Source organism: Lycium barbarum, chromosome 1 (genome assembly GCF_019175385.1).
Source record: "Lycium barbarum isolate Lr01 chromosome 1, ASM1917538v2, whole genome shotgun sequence".
Classification (NCBI taxonomy): Eukaryota; Viridiplantae; Streptophyta; class Magnoliopsida; order Solanales; family Solanaceae; genus Lycium; species Lycium barbarum.
The window spans coordinates 76,100,868-76,108,619 of record NC_083337.1 but is presented as its reverse complement, the minus strand read 5'-3'; the positions used below and the strand labels follow the sequence as shown (position 1 = coordinate 76,108,619).

The 7,752-nt window shown below is 39.6% G+C and overlaps 1 non-coding gene across 1 annotated transcript; it reads left to right on the top strand.

Moving 5' to 3' along the window:
• The first annotated feature begins 4,554 nt into the window (after positions 1-4,554).
• Positions 4,555-4,660, top strand: LOC132618664 (small nucleolar RNA R71). Its single transcript, XR_009574244.1, has one exon. It is a non-coding gene; the product is annotated as a small nucleolar RNA R71 (small nucleolar RNA).
• The last annotated feature ends 3,092 nt before the right edge of the window (positions 4,661-7,752 follow it).

Below are 7,752 nucleotides of genomic sequence, written 5' to 3'. Positions count from 1 at the left end.
CCTTTTTATAGACCTATCAGCCATCTGTAACCTCATAGTAGTTGGCCTTGGCATCCCCAAACTTGATTGTTTGTATATAGCAAGTGGCATTAGATTAATACTCGCCCCATTATCACACGAAGCTCGAGCAAAATCATGGTGCCCAACAGAACAAGGAATGGTGAACGCCTTAGGATCTCCCTTTTCGTAATCAGTAGTAATTGAGATGATGGAACTCAAATTGTGAGTCAAACTCACGGTTTCATGTTGAACCGTTTTCTTCTTGGTTAGCAGTTCCTTCAAATATTTAGCAAAATCGGGCATCTCCTTGATGGCTTCCAAGAAGGAAAAATTCAGAGATAACTGCTTCAACTGATCATAAAATTTCTCGAACTTAGCATCTTCCTTCTTCTTTACCAACCTCTGAGGAAAGGGAGGTTTTGACTTGAAAAGCTGAGTCAAAGGGCGGAGAGCCCCTTTTACAGTCTGCTTGCTCGTGTCATCAGCCTCCTTCACAATCTTTGGACTATCAGCAACCTTCTTGTCAGTAGGATTCTCATCAACAATAATTGGTGCTTCAGACTGTACCTCTTCCTCTTTATCTATCGGCTCAAGATCAACAACTTTCTTATCAGCCGCTTGGAGCATTTTACACTCCTAGTAGTGATGGAAAACACACGGTCTATATTGCCTCCCCCATTCTTAGGATTCAGAATAGTGTCAGTCGAAAGTCGTCCCTTTTTAGGAGGGTGCTGCTCTCTAGATATATCCCTCATCTGTGACTCAAGCTTCTGAATAGCCGCTGTATAGGAACCCACTGTCTCTGTCAGCCCAGATAAAGTCCTCTCAGACTTAGACTGATTTTTCAGAATCTTCTCAAGCATTGCTTCAACCTTCGAACTACCTTGCTTTGTTGACTGCCCTTTCGGTGGCATATAAGGATTGGAACTCTTGTTCCTAAAATTGTTACTGTTGTTGTAGCTCCCTTAGTTCGCACCACCATAATTATTGTTGTAGTTCCCTGAGTTATTATAAGTACCTAGACCTTGCTGAGGTCTCCATTGATTCTGATTCTGGTAACCACCTTGGTAGTTATGTCTTTGATAATCCCCTTGAGAGTTATTCACATAGTTAGCATCTTTAACCTGCATAGGAGGCCCATCATGAAACGGACCTTCTTGCGTCTGGTACATCCCTTTCGGCATAACTGCATCATCCTCACAAACATTCACCTTCTTAATCTAGGTTTATCAAATTTCTTTGTTACCAAGGAAACATTTGTTGCAAGCTCTGCCAATGTTTGCTGGGTATTTAGATTCTCTTTTACCATATTCTGGATCATAGCACTACCATAAGGTACAAGATCAGCATTGTTTGAGCGCCAAGCCTGATTGTGAGTAGTCAGTGTTACACCCCGGAAAGTTTGCGTCACTAAGACTGTCGGCGACTTAGTATGAGATCAAGGGAGAGCAGAGTTATACAAGAATTAGGGATGAAGATTGTATTATCTTCGTATAAGAGTATTCATGTGACATTTGGAGATCGTATGGAATAAATCAGTTAACAAGTTACCTGATAATAGCCCTCGTAACCATAAGTTAAGGTGGGGCCCACATGTCGAGATTTTATAAAAGACATATGAAGGGATATATGGGTAGTACATGTGAAATTGAGCAAGTCCTAAGAAGGAACCATAAGCCAAATATGGACATAAGCCCTCCAAAAGGACGATTTAAGGAAACGTTTTCGGATGATCTGACTTGGAGGGGCAAACACGGCATTATAAGTTTGGAATTTAGGAAAACTCCCATAAATAAAAGTTGTAGATAATTGAAAGAGATTTCCAACCATAGGTCGTGGGCCCTCACACGATGTCGGAATCAAAAGTTATGGCCATTTTAAGAACAAGACCCTAAGCTGCCTAAGTGGATCCGCGGGCCCCACATGGGAAGGTCGGTGGAACCGACCTAGGGGGGCTATAAATACCCCCATCAACTCGTTTTTTTCAGCAAATTAACATTCCAAAAGTTTCTATAATTCTCTCAAAACATCTCCCAAACATTATAGCCCGATAAATCAAGAAATTGACAAGATTACGCCAAACTAGTCCGTGAAAAGTGATTGTTCTTGCTTCTACTTAAGCTTGGTGTTGGAAAAGGTTGACGTGGCTGAGTTTTTTTTTCAAGTATAATTTATCCCATCTTTTATGTTGAGTTTATTTGAAGGTCTAGCAAGCCTTAAAAATAAAAATAGTTATGGAGAAAAGGTCATAAAGTGTTGTGTTGTAGTTGTTGTGTTTATGGGCTGTTTTGAACATGTTGTGGCCGTGTGGATGGACTGATTTATGCATATAAAAACGGTATCTAACATTGTTGGTGTGTTGATGGGACTATACTCCTTGATTGGGTTGAAAGAAAGTGCATATTGTTGTTGTATGTTGAAAAACGCCGTGTGGGATGTTTATGGGATATGTTGGCACGAATAATAGTATTGTTGGTGTTGGTATTATTGTTGTTTTTGATTGGTTGCTGAATTATAATTTCGGGCTAGGCATATAAACAGGGGAGATGCTGCCCGATTTTCGGCAGAATATAGAATAGTAAAAATTTGAAACTCGGAATAAGAGTGTGATATGGAGACTAATGTAGTGTTAATCCTCTCGAATGTAGATTTACGAGCTCGGACGAATAAGCGTAGCTAATAGGAGGTTGAACAGGTATGTAAGGCTAACCCTTCTTTCCCTTGGCATGTCTTAGATGTAAGTGATGAATGATATGAACTTTGGGGTAACTCTATTCATAGGTTCCGAATGTGATTCATGATTCTTGTGCCATTCATTCTATATGTACTCCATATGATTCCATTCCTAGACGAGTAAGGTCTAAATGTTCCTTGTGAGAGTTTATTGATATTGTACTCCTATTCTGTTCCGAAGGGAACACCCATAAAGTGTCAGTTGATTTGTGTATATGGTTTTACTAATGATTTCGAGGAAATTAGTTTTGTACTAAAAGAAACATAAAGTTAGACTTTCAAAACCACTCCGAAGGGGGTGCGAGATTTTACTATTTAGACTTTCAAAACCACTCCGAAGGGGGTGCGAGATTTTACTATTTAGACTTTCAAAACCACTCCGAAGGGGGTGTGAGATTTTACTATTTAGACTTTCAAAACCACTCCGAAGGGGGTGCGAGATTTACTATTTAGACTTTCAAAACCAGCCCGAAGGGGCCATCATTATTATTAAGCCGGAAGCGGCTGCCCGAAGGGGCCATTATCATTATTAAGCCGGAAGCGGCTGCCCGAAGGGGCCATCATTACTATTAAGCCGGAAGCGGCTGCCCGAAGGGGCCATCATTATTATTAAGCCGGAAGCGGCTACCCGAAGGGGCCATCATCATTATTAAGCCGGAAGCGGCTGCCCGAAGGGGCCATCATTATTATGAAGCCGGAAGCGGCTGCCCGAAGGGGCCATCATCATTATTAAGTCGGAAGCGGCTGCCCGAAGGGGCCATCATTATTATTAAGCCGGAAGCGGCTGCCCGAAGGGGCCATCATTGTTATTAAGCCGGAAGCGGCTGCCCGAAGGGGCCATCATTGTTATTAAGCCGGAAGCGGCTGCCCGAAGGGGCCATCATTACTATGCCGGAAGCGGCCGTCCAAAGGGACCATTTTGTTAACATGTCGGAAGCGGCACGTGTGTTAGATTGCATCATTTACTTAAAGAATGTGTGTTAGATTGCATTATTTATTTAAAGAATGTTGGTTGGATTGCATTATTTACTTAAAGATTGTTTTGAGACCTCGTGTATACATTTATGTTTCTTCCAGCGAAGGCTGCAGGTATTGAGTCTGATTGTGATTTCTTCTCTCCTAAATCAAGTTATGGTTATGATTTGTTACCACCTTACATACTCAGTACATTGTCCGTACTGAGGTCCTTTTGCCTGGGGACGCTGCGTTCATGCCCGCAGCCCCAGATTGTTTGGCAGGTTGAGTATACAGCTAGGATGCTCTGACATCTGCTGGGATTGGCAAGCTCCACCTCCTCCTGGAGCTGTGCTGAGTCATGTCTAGATATGCGTGATTATGGGTATGTTAGGGCCCTGTCCTGACTCATAATGTTCAGTTCACTTCTTAGAGACTTCTGCAGACAGTGTCCTATGGTATGTTGTCGAGATGTCGACAAAATGATGTCAGGCGAATCCTTTGTAGATTTTAAAAGAGTATGTATTTTAGTTAATTTCAATTGGTTTAAAGTACTTAATTGATTGAAAGTTTTCATAATCATTATAAAGATAATGATCTCTAGTTGGAAAAGTTTCATGTTCTTAAAAGTTTTTGAAATGACAGGTTTTGATAAAGCGAATGTTTAAGGGTTCGCTCGACTCTGATGAGAGTCGGGTGCCCGTCATGCCCTATCAGGACTGGGGTGTGACAGTCAGCTTGTCAAGTATGTTGGTCACTCGTCGATAAGATTTGTTCATGAAATAACCATCAGCTGCATTGTTAGCAACTGACTGCGTCACTGGATCTAGCCCTCTGTAGAACTTCTCCATTAATATGTGCTCTGAAAAACCATGATTCGGGCTTTTCTGCAAATACTCCTTGAATCTCTCCCAAGCTTCATATAGTTGTTCCCCTAGTCGCTACTTAAATTCATAGATCTTGTCATGAATTTCAGCCTTCTTGCTAGGAGGGTACCATTTCTTGAGAAAAACAGTCACCATCTCTGCCCATATAGTAATCAAATTTCGGGGCAGCTTCTCAAACCATGTTCTTGCATCTCCAGCTAGGGAATATTTGAATAACCTCAGCCGAATAGCATCTTGTGAAATGTTGTTTTAGATGTGATCAGCACACACATCCACAAACTTCTACAAATGACGTTGAGGGTCATTCTCGGTAGAGTTCCGAAAGTATCCCTCAACCTTCAACAACTAGTATAGAGAGGAGTCAATTTTCACGCTAGCAGCTCCAACTCGAGGATGAACAATAGAAGAGGCATAGTCCTCCTCTGGAATAAGATCAGCGAAAACATTCTCTTCATCTGATTTATTCGCCTGATTATTCAATCGATACCCCTAGTTACCAGCACGTTGATTTTTTTTTATTCTGATTCATGATCACCTGGTTTACAAAGAATAGAAAACAAGGTGTTATGGAATAAGAAAAAGACTTCAATCAAAGCAAACACTATTTAGTAATTTCAAAACTATATTCCCCGGCAACGGCGCCAAAATTTAATACGCTCAAATTACACCTATTAATGGTATAATGCGGACGATGTCAAATATAGTAACCCAACTAGGTTGGGGTCGAATCTCACAGGGAATATGGTGTGAAAAAGTTACTAAACTAGTAGAATGCTTAATTTAGGTCTAATGTCTTAATCCGATGATTTTTGTAAGAGTAGGGTTTTTATGACTAATTGCTAGCTAATTGCTTTGGATGTAATTTATGGTAAAAGAAACTAAAGTTGTCTCCCCGTTAGATAAAGTGTATGATCATGGGTATTGATCTTGATATACTTCTAATGGATCACTATATGAATACACTTAACCTCTATATGAATCTCTACTATTTTCCAATAAATAAAGATTATCTCTTTCTTTCCCAAATATAAGAAAGTAACTATGAAGAAACGTTAATTATGCCAAGTAAATTCTTCTTATTCCTAAGTGAATTTATTAAACAAAGTTTAAAACTTTGAGTCCTTGTTATTTATTCTTACCAACCCTAATTATTTTTCCAAATAAATCAAGGTTTATGGCTTTAATCAATGTTTGCAACCATTAATTATGAATGAAGAATGATGAATAAATAAACCCTAATAATCCATTATGTGTATATCATTCACAAAACACCCATCAATTGGGTTCACAACCCTAGTAAGGAAATTTAGCAATTCATAGAAGATGAAGAAGAAGAAGAAGAAGAAGAAGAAGAAGAAGAAGAAGAAGAAGAAGAAGAAGAAGAACAATAAAGACTAATTGAGATCATAATGCTTACGATTGATTGGTTGGAATTGAAGAGAAACTAATTGCAATTGTTTGTAATCCAAAAGACTTCCAAAATTATGAGTATTTACTGCTAAGAAGAATAAAAACTGAAATCTGATTGTATCTCGTACAAGAAACCTATATCAGGTAATTATAAGACCTAAGTCATGAGAAGTGAAAAGACAAAATTGCCCGTCGGGTCCATTCTATGGACCGTCAATTTGCTGCCCTTCAACCGTCAAACAGTCTAATGCGTTTTTCTACGATACACTTTGACGGACCGTCAAATATTATGCGGTCCGTATAATTGTTCCGCATGATGGACCTTCGGTGAACTGCTTACTGTGATCATTATACGGTACATTTGACGTTCCATAGAAAGTTCTGCGGGCCGTCTAATTGCTCCGTAAAATTGCCTCTTCAGTGATTTGTTATTTTCTCCACTTCTTTCTGCATTTTAACCTAATTCTCCAACTTTTGCCATCAAAACACTTAATACTTGAAATCCAATAAAAAAACACGTAAAATCACATAGACTTGCTTAAAAACAAGTAAAACTTATAGCCAAAAAACATCGATTGTGGCGTAAAATCACGCCACATCAGCAACCTTGAGAATTTAGAACACCTACAAATAGCTTCCTTTTAAGAAGAGTAGGTTTACAGTTTAAGCACAAGTAAACAAAGGCTTACAACAACCTAAAGAACATAGACAATAGCCTGTGTCTGGATCAGGTTCTTCAGCTTGTAGATGGCTTTGTTCTTAAGAGCACTTGAGAAACTTGTGCCGACAGATTTTGCACAATATGGATTAGGTTTTTCAAGTATACTCAATATGTTGCCATCATGTTGTATATATAGTGGGAGCATGTGGGATGGATAGAGACCACTCGTTCACTTTGACCTAAAACATGGGCCAAGTCATAGCTGTACTTGTGTGCAGCAAGTGGCTCGGCTTTACAGTTGTTCTCTACTGACGGTGGAAGGTGCACTAAGAGCAGGTTACAGACTAGGTCTCTATCTGGTTATGAAATTCTTTGACAATATCAAAACACGAATAGACTTGGAAATATTAATTTCCCCCTTTTTGATGATGACAAACTCATACACAATGTTCCCTCTGAGAACCAGATTTCCACTTGTTCCCTCTTCGAAGCAGACCATCATTTTCAAGGCACCTGCAACAGGTTAGCAACAAAAATACAACTTCTTTGTGAACTAGAAGAACATGTCACCAACTAACGGGTTCTTTAATTATAGCAAGTATCAAACTTCCCCTTAGTTCAACAGCATGTCGGCCCCCTTAGTTTAGCATTCTTCTTCCCCTTTAGTTCAGCATTGTCTGTCCCTTTAATTCAACATCATGTTGTCTGCACATTTTTCTTCCCCCTTAGTTTAGCATTGTTTGTCCCCTTAATTCAACATCATGCAACATGTTTTCCCTTTTAATTCAGTATGTTTTCCCTCTTTTGACATCATAAAAAAGATAACAAACACAGGCATGCGTAATAATAAAGATGTCGTATGGCATAATGACATCCAAAGCAGGATGAAGTAATTTTCCAAAGCAGTAGTCTAGATAATACAACATGATAATTAAAAAGCTAAAACATCATGTCAGAGGCAGAGAGGACTGAAGGTAGCCAGAGTGGACTTTAGGGCTCAAGAGACTGAAATATGGAGGACATACTAGGAAGAAGAGCTAGGGAGCACGAGCAAAGGCCTTTAGAATGGTATTTACTTGTTCACCAGTAGCTCGTTGATTCTCGATC